Below are 15,169 nucleotides of genomic sequence, written 5' to 3'. Positions count from 1 at the left end.
CCAACCACTTCGCCGACAATTCTTAGCGAGACGACACGACAGAGTGTCTCACGGCAATCTTGTCCGCTTCCCTCTACTCAGGCTCCTCAGGGATTAGGCAATAAAAAGTGGGCGCATTCTTAGCGTACGCGATATTTCGCGGGCACGAGCCGCGACCTCTGGGGCTCGTTGCCGTTCGCCGCTCGCGATTTGCCAATTGCCTCCAACCGCCTCCTTGCCCCTCCGCCACCGGCATTCCATCCATCCGCGCCGTTTCCAACGTTCTTTTTCTTCCACGCTCTCGCCCCTTTTATTCCGCGGAATATTCACCGGATTAAGGTAATTGCTCACTGGACAGCGCGCAGCGTAAGCGCCGGAGCATCGCGCGCATTCCGCGTGGGCCGCGTGCATACACGCGTGCAACCAGCCCGTCCGTGCAGGCGTGAGACCGATCGACGTCGTTGCGTAACATTGTTTTGCCGGACAGAGAGACGACGGAGGCACGCGAGGGTCGTGGACGTCGAAAATTGAAGAGAGGATCGCTCGTTTTCCACACTTCGAGCTTCGTCGATGGAATATCACAGGGTTGATGGTCGTTTGTTGGAGTTAAAAGATAGACTAGAGAAGATTGCTACTATGTAGACGCGCGAAACTGCTGTACTCGCTTAAACGACGACCTCGAGCCGCGAATTGTCGAATGAAACGCAGTTTGCTGAAATGTGATTCTGACGTATGAACGTTTTCGCGACGAGCAACTCGAAGCGAGGAGTGTCGCGTAGATTCGTCTCATTTCGGAGCAGCGCTCCGAAATCAGCGCGGACGCGACGTCGCGCGTAGCATTCGGTGGGCAGAGGGTATATACCGTTTCGTGGATGGTAACGAAGACAGTGGCAGCGTAGCGCCAGCAGCGGTAGCGGTTCGTGGGGTCGAGGTCTAAGCCGGCGGTGTTGGGTTTCACAGCGATATCAAGCGTAATATAGCACGCGCCTCAATTCAATCCAGCTGCCAGCCACTGTCACACTTAACGAGTTGCACTTTAACGACCGGAAGGATTAATTCCTCCGCCAAAACTCGCCTCGCTCCGTTCGACGATCAGGTGTCCCGCGGCGGGAGCCCACCCCTGCGCTTCGAATAGTCACGCGACTACCGTTTCGCGAATCTTGATCCTCTCGTCCACGATTCCACAAATATCTCCTCGATATCAACGAGGAACTGAATACGTACGACGCTCCACGAGACGCACGATGAGCACGGAGAGTACCTCTTTACCAAGAAAGTAAAAGGTAATTAAGCGAGGCAACCCCGCGCGAGTTTCTTATTCGTCATGGTAACAAGGTTCGTGGAACAGATGCTAAGTGGGCACGACGCGGAGGGACAAGAATAAGAGGAATGAACGAGCAGGGAGAGGAAGGAGTGATCCCTGCCGCGAAGAGTCCATTGCGTTCATATTGGAGAGCCAGCGAGAGGGGTCGCGCGTGAACGCGAGAGGGAAGATTCGTTGTTGTCGCTTGGAGGGACGGTAATACACTCCGAGAGCTGCTGGAATCGCATGGTAACGTTACGCAGTTGCGTCGCGTGTGCGTGTACGCGCTGGTGGGCGGTAAACATCAAAGACACGTTCGCTAGTTGAGCCACTTAACGTCCTCGAGTTTTCACATTAGCGAGGCAAAAGGCCGGCTGACGGGGCTTGGAGGGGAAAACGCGTCGAAGGGGTATACAGAGGGGTCGGAGGGACCGTGATGCGTACATTCGCGAAAGTCTGTATGGTAATGGAGCAGGGGTCCGAAGGTGAAGGTTGCCTAGCGAGGATCGTACGATCCGCGAGTAACGAGAGTTGCGTGCGATCGCAACTTCGTGCCATCAGATCTTTTGAATAAAGTTGCGCTAAGGTAATCGAGTGGCGACGAGTTCCCTCGTTGTCGTTTGGAATTCGCAAAAAGAGATCGTCGAGAGTGATCTCGTAGGGAGCTACCATTTCCACGAAACGAGATGCGCGTCGAAGAGGAACGCACCGATTACTGATGGCCGTTGAGCCTCGCGTGTCGCGCTCGCATTAAGAGCAAGATATAAGCCGGCGTTGTCAAGATACGACCGATTCCTCGCGATCGCGATCGTTTCGAGTGAAATAGGAATCGCGTTCGCCAGACGCTCGCGGCGAAGCCCAGCCAGGGGTGGTTCACGGTGGATGCGAACGCGTCTGGTTCATCCACCATTACGACTTATGTTAATGACGCGGCTCGATAAAGTGAAACAATATCCGGATCTTTGAAAGAGCCTCTTTTTACATGCCTCTCTTTGCTTTCTTTCGCGTGACAAAAATTTATTTCGTTTTTTTTTTTCATTCACAAAAGAGTACCATTATAATAATGATTTTTCTGGAAGTCAACGAACCTCGACACCCTGTACAGACAGGCATAAAAGTATCGGGAAAAAATGCACCATATATCAAAGGGGGTTAAATACTGCGTGAAAAAGGAACGACAGATCGCGCCCCTTACCATCCTCAGAAAGATCATCGAGTGCAAACGAATCGCGGTCATCTTGCCTGCGATTCCGTCACGGGTCCTCGAACAACGCTTATGCAAATATCGATCCCCGCCTATGGAGTGGGACAAAAAAATCCTGCTCCTTTATTCGCAGCACAAAGGCGCGTGGAACAGTTTTTTTCTCCTCTCCCCCTCTCCGTTTCCCAGCTAGGCTGTTCTACCAGCGAGATGTGACAGTTGGCCGGTTACGTTTGGCCCGTAATTTCCAAAAAGCTGTTACAAGATAGACCCGCCTTTGGCCCCGATACGAGTCGATTTCCGGAATTGAAATTGCACAGGGCAGTGGGCCGTCTTATCGACAGCTTTTCCCTTCGTTATCTCGATGGCGTCCGGCTGACTTTCGTCCCATCGAATAACTACCGCCTGTTCTCCTTTGTGGAAAACGGGAGGATGACCGCGCGCCGTCTGTTCCTCGTACACTTCGCGCTGCGACCAGTCGTAACTTTGTCCCGTTCGTATCGTTAAACGGCCGTTTAATGAACGACTACACGGAAATCTCGTAAACTAACCGAGCATAGAGCCGGTTATTAAAACGGGGAAAAGATTTAAGCGATTTTCGAAATTGCATAGCGGCGAGAAGAATCCAATCCCCCGTCCGATTTCGTTGACACTCCCGCCTCGATCACGGTTTATACGTTCTCGCGGTTATATCCGATCGTTCGCTACACTGTTCTACGCGAAAAGAAAATAGAGAATCGGACGTACGGGATCGTAAAACGATCGCAAATCACCGGACGAATGAATGACCGGTAAAAGTCGAGGAAGCGGTGGTGGCTGGAAAAAATCGACTGGTGGGTGTAACGCGCAGGCACGACCGCGTTCTCGCTTGGCTCTATGAATGGCAAATAAGGGCCCTCGCATCGGGAGCCCTTAGCCCCGCGGGACGGTTGTCTAACTGTCGGGGCCAGGTATCTGAATACAATGAGCTGGCCGGGTATAATGCATTCCTCTTAATGGTATTGCGACTCCGCGCGACCTCTGTACAGAAGCGGCTCGAGCGCTCGCGCGAGAGGCATCTCCTCGTCACGTTCGCAACGCTCGCGCACACGCTCCGCGTGTACCATTATGCAGAGGCAAGACGCGCGGAGCCAACGCGCCGTTTTATTAGATAATTAGTTGACGAGATGCGTGGGCGGGTCGCGCGGCACGCTTTGCGTAACGCATCCGAGCCAGTGGATCGATCAATTCGAGTTTTTTTTTTTTTTTTTCTGTGCCCGCGTATTACGCGCGTACGTTCGCCTCTCTAATGGGATGCATTGCTCGACCGCTCGCATCGATTAACCCGTACCGTTGATCGCGTTAATGGCTTCTCGCCAACTACGAACACCAAGGGCTCCATTAGCTTTCCCACTCCTCCATTTTACAATTGACGCGCGGTGGCTGCGAGCGCGCAGAGCTCGCGGATCGGTCGTTCGAGAAATTTTCTCTACACGATCGAGTGAGAGCTGGGGATCTCTTCGTAAATAATTGAGAGATAACGAGAGCGTCGCGAGGGCTGATCCCATTGGCTGGTAAAATCGCATTGGTCTCTGTCTCCATTAGCGTAAATTGATCTATTAATTTTCCTCGAGGACCCTAGTCGCACGAACGTTATTGGCCGTAGCTTTCGACAAACTTCTGTCGCCTCGTGCGCGATTAACGCTGGAATTAGGAAAAAATTGCCGTCCGATCGGTGAACTCTGTCTCGAGAGCGAGGGGTAGCGCGGGGTGCAAGCAGAGCCGCGTGCAGAGGGGGTTGACCGGTCGACGGAGGGTGGCAAACTTTCGCCCATAAAGACTCGGCTGTCAATTCATCTTTCCCATATATATTTCACGTCAAAATATTACGATAAATCATCGCGCCGGCGACGAATAAGAGCGGGCCAGCCGACGGGGGCGAAGGACGCGATTCTGCAGTAAGTTAGGAGACCAATGGACGCGACTACGGTGACGACGTTCTATCCGCGGGCCGGGAATATTAATCCTGGGAAAAGCACTTTCGGTATTTATGCACACGGTGGGGAAATAAATGATGGCTTGATGAAGATTTATGATCTCGTCGCGTTTAACGCACTGGCTATACAAATAGGAATTCTTGTGTAATCTCTACTTAAGAAGACATCCGCGGAAAAAAGGAATACGAGGAGGGGAGTGGTGGGAAAGGAAGACGGTGGGGAAACAAAAGTTAGCATCTTAAAACCGTTCGTGTGAGAAAGTTCGGGGCATAAAGGAGCGACAGCCAGCGTGGCCTCTTCTTCTTCTTCTTCTTTCTTCTTCTTCTTCTTCTTCTTCTTCTCGTGAGACAGTGGAAGAACGCGGTGGCGATCGGGGCAAAGAGAAAAACTCGCGGAGCGAGGAAGGTCGAGTATTGAGAACGGGGGTCGTTGATGGGGAAAAGACGAGGCGGCGGCAGGCAGCGGGACGACGGCGAGGCAGGGGGCTATTAGCTGGCAGATTAGCAGTTAAAATTGAAATTTGCACGGACAGTTCGATGCGCGGCGGCGAACGTCTGAAGGCGGCCGAAAGTGCTCGGGGCCCGAAGATTGGAGAACCGAATCTGCCACGCATCGTGTTCGACCAGCGAACTCGCGCCTCTGTCTTTCTTCGCCCCCCTCTCCATTGGTCCACGTCACGGGTATGAAATGAGCTATGGTTACGAGGCGCCCATATACCACAATTCGTTCGCCAGCCATCAACCGATGAGTCGCGATTGTCAAGGAGGGATCGACGCATTCTTGCTAGCTCGACGATTCGTAACCTGGCGAGTAATGAGCCGAGGTTCTTGCGATTCATCCGCTCGTCGATCGCGTCGATCCCCATCGCTCGACGTTTCTTCTTATCGAGCCCACGCGGTGGTTTGCAATTAACGCACCAGTAGAAACGGACCGCGTAATGGGCGCCATGTAATACCAACCCCTTATGAATGTAAATCGACACGCGTGGCCTGCTAGCGAGAGGGCAATTGAATATTAACCCGTTCCATCGCAACACCTACTTGCCGCACCGTGAGAACGTTTACGTTCGAAAATCATTTCTGACACCGTGGTTGCATTTCGAGAGTCTTTCGAGAGTTACCCACCCCATAAAATCGTTTCGCGTTCGGACGCGTGTAAAAAATCCGTGAAGGGAACACAGGGTGGACGCGTGGGACCGGTTCATCTTCGGCTAACATCGCGCGAATTTGCAAGTTATACCGGGCTGGCTGAGGGTATTATTAACACCGCCGTGCCACGAACCGTGACTAAAAGGGCCTAACGCGATACTCGGTAGTAGATCGGTGCAACGAGTTTAGCCACCGTTCTTTATTGCCAGCGGTGCTTTTAATTGCGAGCTCCCTCGAAAATTGTCCCTCTCTCTCTCTCTCTCTTCTTCGTCCTCTGCCCCTTCGCCCGTGACGAAAGAAGGCAACGCGAATCGGGTATCGGCGTTTGGAAGTCGATCACCCGTCGTTTAACGACCGCAGAGCCATCACTGTTCCTCATTCCGGTATTAATCGCGGATAATTCCAAGATAATTCCAGTCCCGATCCTTCGATCGTTTCGACTCAATATTTGCGCTCGACACACGCTGCTCGTCTCTAGAGCACGATGAATATTCAGAAGAAAAACGAAGGAGTAGGGATAGGAGAAGTTCGCGATGCTGAATTAATTACTATTAGCTTCGTGCGTGCACTTCGAATCTCCGTTGGCAATGAACACCCACGAAGAATTATTAAGTCTATGCACGGTTCGAAGCATCTTCAAAACGTGCGAGCGTTTCTAGGGTACCGAGTCAGGGTCCGCGGGAAGCTCAGAACACCTCCATCGTCTTACTCATTCATCTGTTTCGCCAATGACCGTGCAGTCAACGCGTCGCGCGTGACTCTGCAAGGATACGTTCGCCGAAATCTTCTGAATCACCGATGCTCGGGATTCGTGCAGTTTTCGTATCGAGGAGTCGATCGAATTCTCCTTTCCTCGAATCGAATTGCACGAAACAAGAACATTGCCAGAGTTCTCTCTCTCTCTTTCTCTATCTTAATGGAACGTAATCGCAGTGGAGACAATAGCGTGGCCCTGGATCGAGCCGCGGTTTCGTCGAGCTCCGTGTGTCTCCGTGACCGAGGAAAGGCAAAAAGGAGCGTCGCCAGGAAGTCGACTTGACTAATTAAGACCCGACTTTTTAATTGGATGCAAAGCCGCGGTGTGTGCGGCAGAGTGGTCGAAGGGGGGCCCAGGCGTTCTGTAGCGTGAGGCCTCTGGCGCGCACGTAGCGCGCAGATCGGGCCATTCTGCTCGCGGGAAACAAGGCGAATGGCAATTTTCTTAATTACCATGCTAATTGTCGTAATTACGGCCCCGGGTGTTATGGTAATGAGATGTGACAGGAAGAAAGACCGGCAGCGGGCTTCCTCCCGTATCCTTCGATAAGTCGGTCTCTGCTCGCGCGATACGCAGTAGCACGCATACGGACACCGGTAATGCTCGAAATTGCCAGCGCACATGCACGCACGCGCGTGCTCTCGTACCTGAACTTCCTGTCATCGTGATGGAAAACCATTGTGCGCGCCATTTCTATCGTACTCCAGTGATTGATAATTACTGTTCGAGGGTGGTTCTCCTTGGGGTAGATTCTTGAGTACTCGCGTAGTGGATTCTTGAGTACTCAAGTTAAATTCCTGAATACTCTTCATCGAGGCTGGATGATCTTTCGAGGCGTGACTCGAAAGTCAGACGCCCAATACTACTGTCGATAATGGACCAGGTTTTACACGGTTTATCGCGGATACATTGAAAATTAACCGTTCGACTCGTTAACCCCTGTACAAGATGCTCGGATGCACCATCGAGACACAGTCGAACGGATCGTTTCACCTCCTATACGTTCGATTAACGCGGTGGTTCGTTTGCGGCTGAGATATCGACGCGATTACCGTGGAACGCGTACGCTTATTATCGCGAGGATGCACCCTTAAATTTATCGGTGACGATCGAACAGCGGGCTCTTGTTAATAAGCGCGTTTCGGCGGCGTTCAATGGCGAACGGTTCTCTCCTCTTCCCATCTGCGAGCGGAGTAGAAAGAGAAAGCGGCAGACAGCGGAGAGAGAGAGAGAGAAAAAGAGAGGAAGGAAAGAAAGATCGTAACATCCTGAAGAGGAAGGAGCACGCGTGGAAAGCTGACAAGAAAGTCCAGCGTGATGGTCAGCCAGGTGTACGAGGTCAGTGAGCAGCGGCCGATCGTTTATGCACAGTGGCTTCTTTGCCGACAATAAAATTGCGGCAAGTGTGTCCGCTGTGGCGCGTTGTGTGGGCCGCGGTGCCGTATATTCAGCGCGACACTCGCCATTAAGCGTACAGCTCAATACGCATTTATATGACGCGTTTGCTGCGACCGAGGGAAAAAGAGAGGCCCGACAACGTACGACGTGGCAGTTTCACCGGTTAAATTGCCTGTGCGGTTTCGTACGCGCTCTATTGATCCCCTTTTCCCCCGTCGAGTGGATCGTGGCACGAGTGGTCGTCGACGAAATCGATGGAAACGAATTCGTCGAGATGACAAAATGACGATTAACTCACTTGCGAGACGAAACCCCGCGGAACGAGGAGAAAGACTGCGGACTGCGAGCATGATTGGTTCCGGTGGATGCACGAGGACGCGACAGAGTCACGTGTAGTACACCGACTCGAGCTTTCGATAACAACAAGAGAGAAGCGAGGTATTGTGTCCTTTTGCGATGGTGAAATTGGCCGTGCGGAACGCCGGAAGCGGAGGCAAAGAAATACGCGGCCAGCTGGCCTCGTTTCACATTCCGCGGACGTAGCAACCCCAAATTACCCTATTCTATGCCCAGGCTGCACTCTCTGATTCTGCAAAGCGTTTCCGTCGCCGCGCGTCTTTCCTTAAAACGTGCACGCCACCCCCGCGGACGTGCCACCCACACGAAAGCAGGGCCAAACAAATTTGCCTCGCGTCTAATTCAAATGTAACAATTGCACTCGGATGCGCGCGAGGCGGATGTCCGATCCGCGGCGGGCAGAGAGCAGCGGTGTAGACAATTCCGTGATTAGGTAGGTGGTACGTGTCAGGTAACGACGCCGCCAGGTGAATACACTCTGTTAGAAGCTACGCGTGTAGCTGTCTCTCGTAGGAAGCAACTCGAGAGATTTCGTTGCCGATATACATGCAAACCTGCACACATCCACGACCGCGTGTACAGACGATGCGAGAATTTCTCAGAACGCTCGCTCGCATGCAAACGCGGATCGGACTGTTGTGCGGTAATTTCTTCGACTCTCGTTAGCTTGGGCTACGGAACGAGTCCGGCAAACCTCTGACGACGCCTCTAAATCCCTGGCGCGAACGTGATATTCCTTTCTCACCGATAAATATCTTCTACCTTCATCCTTTGCCTTCCAAAGAAATCCTGGAGTAACACGATTTCATCTTCGTCCTCGCTCTTCTTCCGCTTGTGTCGCGGTATACTGGCTGGTTTGCTCGGTGGTCGTAAAAATCCCCGTTACTGGGCAAACGAACGCGCGTTATTGGCGAACGCGTACGGGGTTAGCTGCGACTCGATCCGATCGCGAAGGGTTAATTCCAGTGCGAGTGATCGAGGCGATCTAGGCGCTCTATAATTTCACTCCGATAGGACGGAACGATGGAACCAACGCCGTGTACACGCCTGGTTGGACGATGCTCTCGCTGTTCTAAAGCTGGCTCGTCGGCCTTTTTATTGTTGCTGCAATTAGCGATATAATTAAGTCAATTCGTTTAATTTGTCGGTACGTTTCGAGAAAAATGGGGCGATAATTTGTTTCCCCCCCCCCCCCCGCATGGCCGGCACCCGTGTCGCCGGGCAGAGAGGAATAGCGCAATTTCTGTTTTAATTATTTAAATAAATGTATGCCGTGACGCGGAGGACGTTCGTTACCAGGCAAATGAACGAAACGGTAACACGCGATGCCGGCCGGCCTCGGTGATTCTTTGTGTAACCAGCTCGCCGCTTGTAAGCCGGCCTATTAGCATTGCTCATGATCCAACCGATAGTAACAGGGTTTTCTCGGAAATCTCGCCTCCCTCCCGTTTTATTCCCGCCACCATCGTTCGCCCCCTCGTTCCACTCGTTTCGGTTTCCTTCGTCGCTCGGTTTCGTGCGAGCGAGAAAAACCACCGGCCAACCGAGCGGACTGGCCAGTTTCCGCGGATACGCGACAGTTCCTCTTCGTGCCCGCGATCGTGCCACCGCGGTGTTACACGAAAACCTGCTGGGAATTAGATTTCTACGAGCATTAAGCGCCATTAACACTCCGTTAATCGACGGTATCTGGGAAATGGATCTCCTAACGAGCCGCAATTTCAGGAACCGTGAAACAGATAAAATGATACGTACGCGGACGCGCGCGTTCGTCGGAGCAACGATCCACCGTGGATAGCAATAGCAGTTAAGATATTCCAAGAGTATGACAACCGGAGGTTGCGATTTACGCGTGGCTGGCGTCGCGGCGAAAATACGAAACGGCGATGCGCAGGGTCGAATGGAGTCGTGCTCGAGCAAGGGACGGACGAATTTCACTCTGCGAGTTTCCAGCGAGAAGAAACTCGCGGACACCGGCCTCTCGACGATCTGATAAGCTTCGTTATCGCGTGCGCGCATCGTCTCGAGCGCGTACACCTACGTACCCGCGGGACGACCGGCGAAAACAGAAGGAGAACAGAGAAAAAGGCCGCGCGCGGTCGCGAGAAAGTTTTTCGTCAGAGGAGGAACGACGGAATTCGAGACGGTGTCACCTGGGAACGCATCCGGGGATACTAATGCGGCGAGCGTAGCCGCCTCGCGTCGGTCATGCTCGATCAATACGCGTAATAAAAACGATCTAGAAATGCCACCCGGCGCACGGCCCGATGCAAATGAAAGCTGAAAGCCGTTTCCTAACGGCGGCCGCGTCGCATTCCAGGCACGGACGCGCGGTATCGCGTATGGTAATCGGCGATGGTATTTCTCAAGGTGGGATCGGACCGTGTCCACGATGGCGTTCGCTCGTCGAGTGCGATGCATCGAATACGCGAGCGTGTTTATCGACGCTTTCTTTGAAACGCGTAACCTCGTAGTCACGCGTAGTTCGACGCTGGCGTCGCTTCTAAGATTCAGAGATTCAACCCCTCTTTCGATATCGCGAGGGCGCGTGCACGCGTATCTGGGGAGGGTCTCGATTGTTCTTCTCGCAGACGATCGTCGTTGGTTTTGTTATTGTTGTTGTTGTTGTTGTTGTTATTGCGTCTTCATCTTGCCGCTGATGCGTCGCGTCGCTCGGACGGGCTCGTTTAAACTTAATTTTCCGAGAAGGATACAATTAATATAATTAATATAATTCTTCTCTATTAGATCACGATAGATAAAGGCGGCTGGCTCATGAATAAAAGTGTTCCTATAATTTCTGTTCATAAATACAAATTAGCGGTGAAACGAGGAATGCCTCAGACGGCCGCGTCTGTGCACACCAGCGTCTAACCGCGTCCGTGTGCCCGTGTGCACGATATTCAACGCGGCTCATTAAAATATCTTCGGCATAATTCTTTGTTCGTTGGCACGATTCCCGGCGAGAAGGTTATTATACAATTAAACGCGTATACGAAACAATGTACGACTTATACGCGCAGCGTACGCCGCTTAAGTGGCAGTCATTTTGTTGCAACCCCCTCATGTATACATATTATATTCCTCCGTGGCATGAGAATAACGTAAAGGAACGGAAAGACTCGTTAAGTGTGAAAAAGGCGGAAGCACACGTGAAAACTACGCGTACACGCCGATTACACCTGTCTCTACCCGCCCCTCTCTACCCTTCCGCCCTTCCACCACCGCGTTTGCGACCTCCATCGCGACTCGATTGTGCCGTGCAATGATTTATCTGTGCGAACGCTCCTCGGCTAATGAGGGAATCATGACGGAAGAAGAAGAAGAAAAAAAATAAAAGAACGAGAGACACCGAGGGTGACACGGTGTGATTACATCCTCGTTAATAAACACAGATGCAATCGTTCGTCGAGGTAAAAGCCTGCTGCGTCTCTAATTCTACAGACCTATCTATATCCTCCCTTCTCGAACGGGATAGGATCACTCTCTGTTTAATCGAGCCGCGTTCCTACCCCTCCTGCCTCGCCTTCTACATCTAATTACCAGAGTCCAACGTTGTTATACAACAGAACACGCATTCCTGGTTAGCTTCGAGATATATTCAATTTGCTAAATTAACCGTGCGAAGAAAGAACCAGTCCGCGCTCGTACGTGTGCCGGTACGCGTACGCCCGTGTACGTTCCTCGGTCTCGCGATGCGGAATAAAATTAGCGAGCATACATTTTAATCTCGCCTCAACTTTCACGTCGACGATCCACTCGCACACGTACGACGATCACTCCACGTACACACACACACCTGGGATCGCGAGGCGAATAATCAAGAAAGAAACGGTCGAGAAAGAATCGCGCGAATCCATACGATAATTATTATTATTATTATAGCAGGTATTACCATCGCGCCGATTCTTCGCGGTTTCGCACCGTCATTATCCGCATGAACCAAACAAGACAAACGGTTGTTCGTTCTTGCGTGAACCATCGCGGGTTCCCTGCGCGGGGAGTGGATCGTGTCCGCGGCGCGTTTGCGTGTCGCATAATGAATTACGCTTTTCCGGGACGATACGCAAACACCCATTTATCCGTAATTTGCATAATGCGACACCGGCTTCGTTCCTATTAATTTTAACGACCCGTCCGGGCAACAGGTCCGGGCATATATCGTTAACCAGGCTTTGATTACTCCGCAAATATGGCAAACCGTACGTTACAACCATAAACCATCGATCTAACAAAAATTCACCTGCTACAAAAATCCACGATAACCATTAAACGTTTCTACCTGTATACCCGTGGCTAGGCGATAAATATTGTTTCCCGTGATTTATACCGCGTAAGCCAACGCGACGCAGAATCAAAGTTTAACCGCCTATCAGAAACGCTGCCGCGAGATACGAAAATCGTTTTCGCAGAGTGAGATTCATAGTTATCACGCGCGCGCGGGATGATTAAACGGTCGATTTTCATTCTCAGCCTAATTGACTCGAACGGTACGCGCGGGGGTTAAATACCGTCGTTCCGCGAGCGTTGATGGGCGTAATATTTGAAAGCCGCTGTACGCTCGTAAAACCCGCGCGGCATTAGCAATGAGCGGGGAGATGCCGTTCAGATTGTTCGCGTTACGGCGATTAGGATGCTCAAGTTCGCGGCGGCATTATCCGCGTGAAAATCGCGATTCGCCAGCAGGTGCCACGCTACGATAGACCGAGTCGCGGTAAGAAAAAGGCCACGACGAGCACGAAATCGCGGCCGGCCGCATCAAAGCCGCGATTCCCGTCCGCGGACGATGAAAACATCGGCCGCGACTAAACTTTCGCGCCTACCGTTTCGCGCGGAGACTCGGTTCCTGTGTGTTCCAACGCGTACGAGCGCGCGCGAACGTGGAAAAACCGATTACCGCGTGCTCTCGATTATTTACCCTCCCCCTCCCGTCGCTTTCCCCGCTCGTCCCGTTTCCGCTAAAAATCCATTTGTCGTGGTTCGCTTCCTTTCCGCGATTATGACTCAGAAACACAATCGAAAGTGGTTTTCAGGGGATTAGAAGGAGTGATTTTCGACGACGTTACATAACGTCTATTTTCACTTGATTTCTTTTTTTTTCCCTGCTATTCGCTCGCGCAAGCTTTCGCGTGTGAAACGCCTTGTACTGTTAAATCTCGTTACGCATTCGAGGTTTGTTCCATTTTCTTCTATTGCGATTAATCGCGCCGGTACAATGGCTGTTTGTATATTCAAAACCGATGGTAGGGATCATCCAGCGGCTGTTCTACATACAATGTCTACGCGCGTATAAATCGATCTACCAGCGTACCTTAATTATTTATGAAGTGAACGAGCTCCTCTTTTCATTCCAGTTAACAAACATATAATATATTTATACGTAGAGTCTGGTCTGCTCGGTCTCACCTTACGCTCGGTAATGACGCATCGGCGATGTAATGAGCGTCGAGTTCATTGGGAAACGCTGCGCGGATGGGGGAGAATCCACGTGTGTTAAATTAACTTGCGATGAGGCCTGAAATTGCATTCGCGGTTTCCTGCCAGACGCCAAAAATATCCTGTCGTTGAATCGACGGGGATGGAAAGAGGAACGAGGCAGAAAGGGCGTAGAAGGCGGAGAGAGAGACAAAGAGAGAGAGAGAACGAACGAGGAGGATCGCATCGATCGTGCGTGAATACGTGATCGATCGGCCGGGCATCGATCGCAGTCAACAGGCGATGATCGCTCCTCCCGGTTTTCAACGAATTACGCCTTGAATGCATAATAATATATTCGCGCCGCGGCTTCCAGCGAAAGGACTCATTCCAATTCTGGCGCCGCGGAGACATTTAGGCGGATTTGCATGCACAACGTTCGGCATCGACGAGGACTAAAATAAACGCGCGCGGGCCGTGGTGCCTGCCTATCGATCGGATCGATCGACACTTTCTTCCAGGAACGATGGAAAAATTGCTTAACGTTCCTCTATCGAGCGTCGCTATCGACGATATCGGCGATCCTTCGAGGCATCGAATTAATTAGCGGCAACCGATACGATGAGGAACGACTATCGAAAGGTGGACGCGAAGGGTCAGGATCGAGGAGGATCGGGACTCGAACTGGGCAGGATGAATAGGAAGCTGAGGAACCAGCAACGTGGCCAGGATCGCCGGAGGCGTCGCGATACCGGCGTCGGAAGCCTCGACGAATAAAACCGTATTATTAGAGCTCGATGGAGCAACGGGGAACCACCACCCGCAAACGGCTTCCAGGGACTCCGATTAATCGAGAGCCACATCCTCGTATCCTCTCCCTTCCCTATTCTATCCGTCTCCCTCCCGTTCCCGCGCTGCTATTTCTAAGGCTCTTCCCATAAACATCCTAGAGAAGCGCCTCTCGCGGCGCCGGATCTCTGTTATTAAACGCATATCAATCAGATGCCGTGAGAACGAGAGAGAAAGGACGAGATAGAGGGAGGGGGGACGGTTTGATGCGCTTTTAAATGCGCCCCGCTTGATTTATCGACCCCTTCCTTCGATTTCGTGCGCGACCAACGTCCTTGGACATCGAAATCGCTCCGTTAATCCCTTCCACGATGAACGCTCCGAGGAGATCCTTGAGAATCACCCAGGTCGTCAGAAACAATGACGAAACTGGAATTAAACGAACGATCCATCAGGGATCATCGTCGGAAGAGGGTCGATCGTGGCGCAAAGTGGACACTTCTTTATTCGCGCCCGGCAGGCGCGGACGGTGGACGATAAAGTTTAAGTCCACGGATGAGGTCGTTAAAGATTCCGGCGACTGATCGATGGTAAAAGGGGAATAAGAGTCGGCTGGCTGTAATTGCCCAATCGGTCGCTCGTCCAGCTATCGTGCACGTACATCTCGTCACGAAAGCACCAGCGCTGCGCGGTCAACGATCGTGTAGCAGCGTCGTTTGCATGAGCAACGCGGTAATTAAGCGCAGCCCCGCTAATTACCGGGTATTCTTTTCCTTCTTCTTTCTTTTCTTTTTTCTTTTCAAAATTTCCACACCGCCGCGGTGTTTGCTAAACCGACGTCTCGTC

This window comes from Xylocopa sonorina, chromosome 2 (genome assembly GCF_050948175.1).
Source record: "Xylocopa sonorina isolate GNS202 chromosome 2, iyXylSono1_principal, whole genome shotgun sequence".
Taxonomy (NCBI): domain Eukaryota; kingdom Metazoa; phylum Arthropoda; class Insecta; order Hymenoptera; family Apidae; genus Xylocopa; species Xylocopa sonorina.
The sequence above is the reverse complement of the archived record's forward strand: the minus strand, read 5'-3'. Positions refer to the sequence as shown.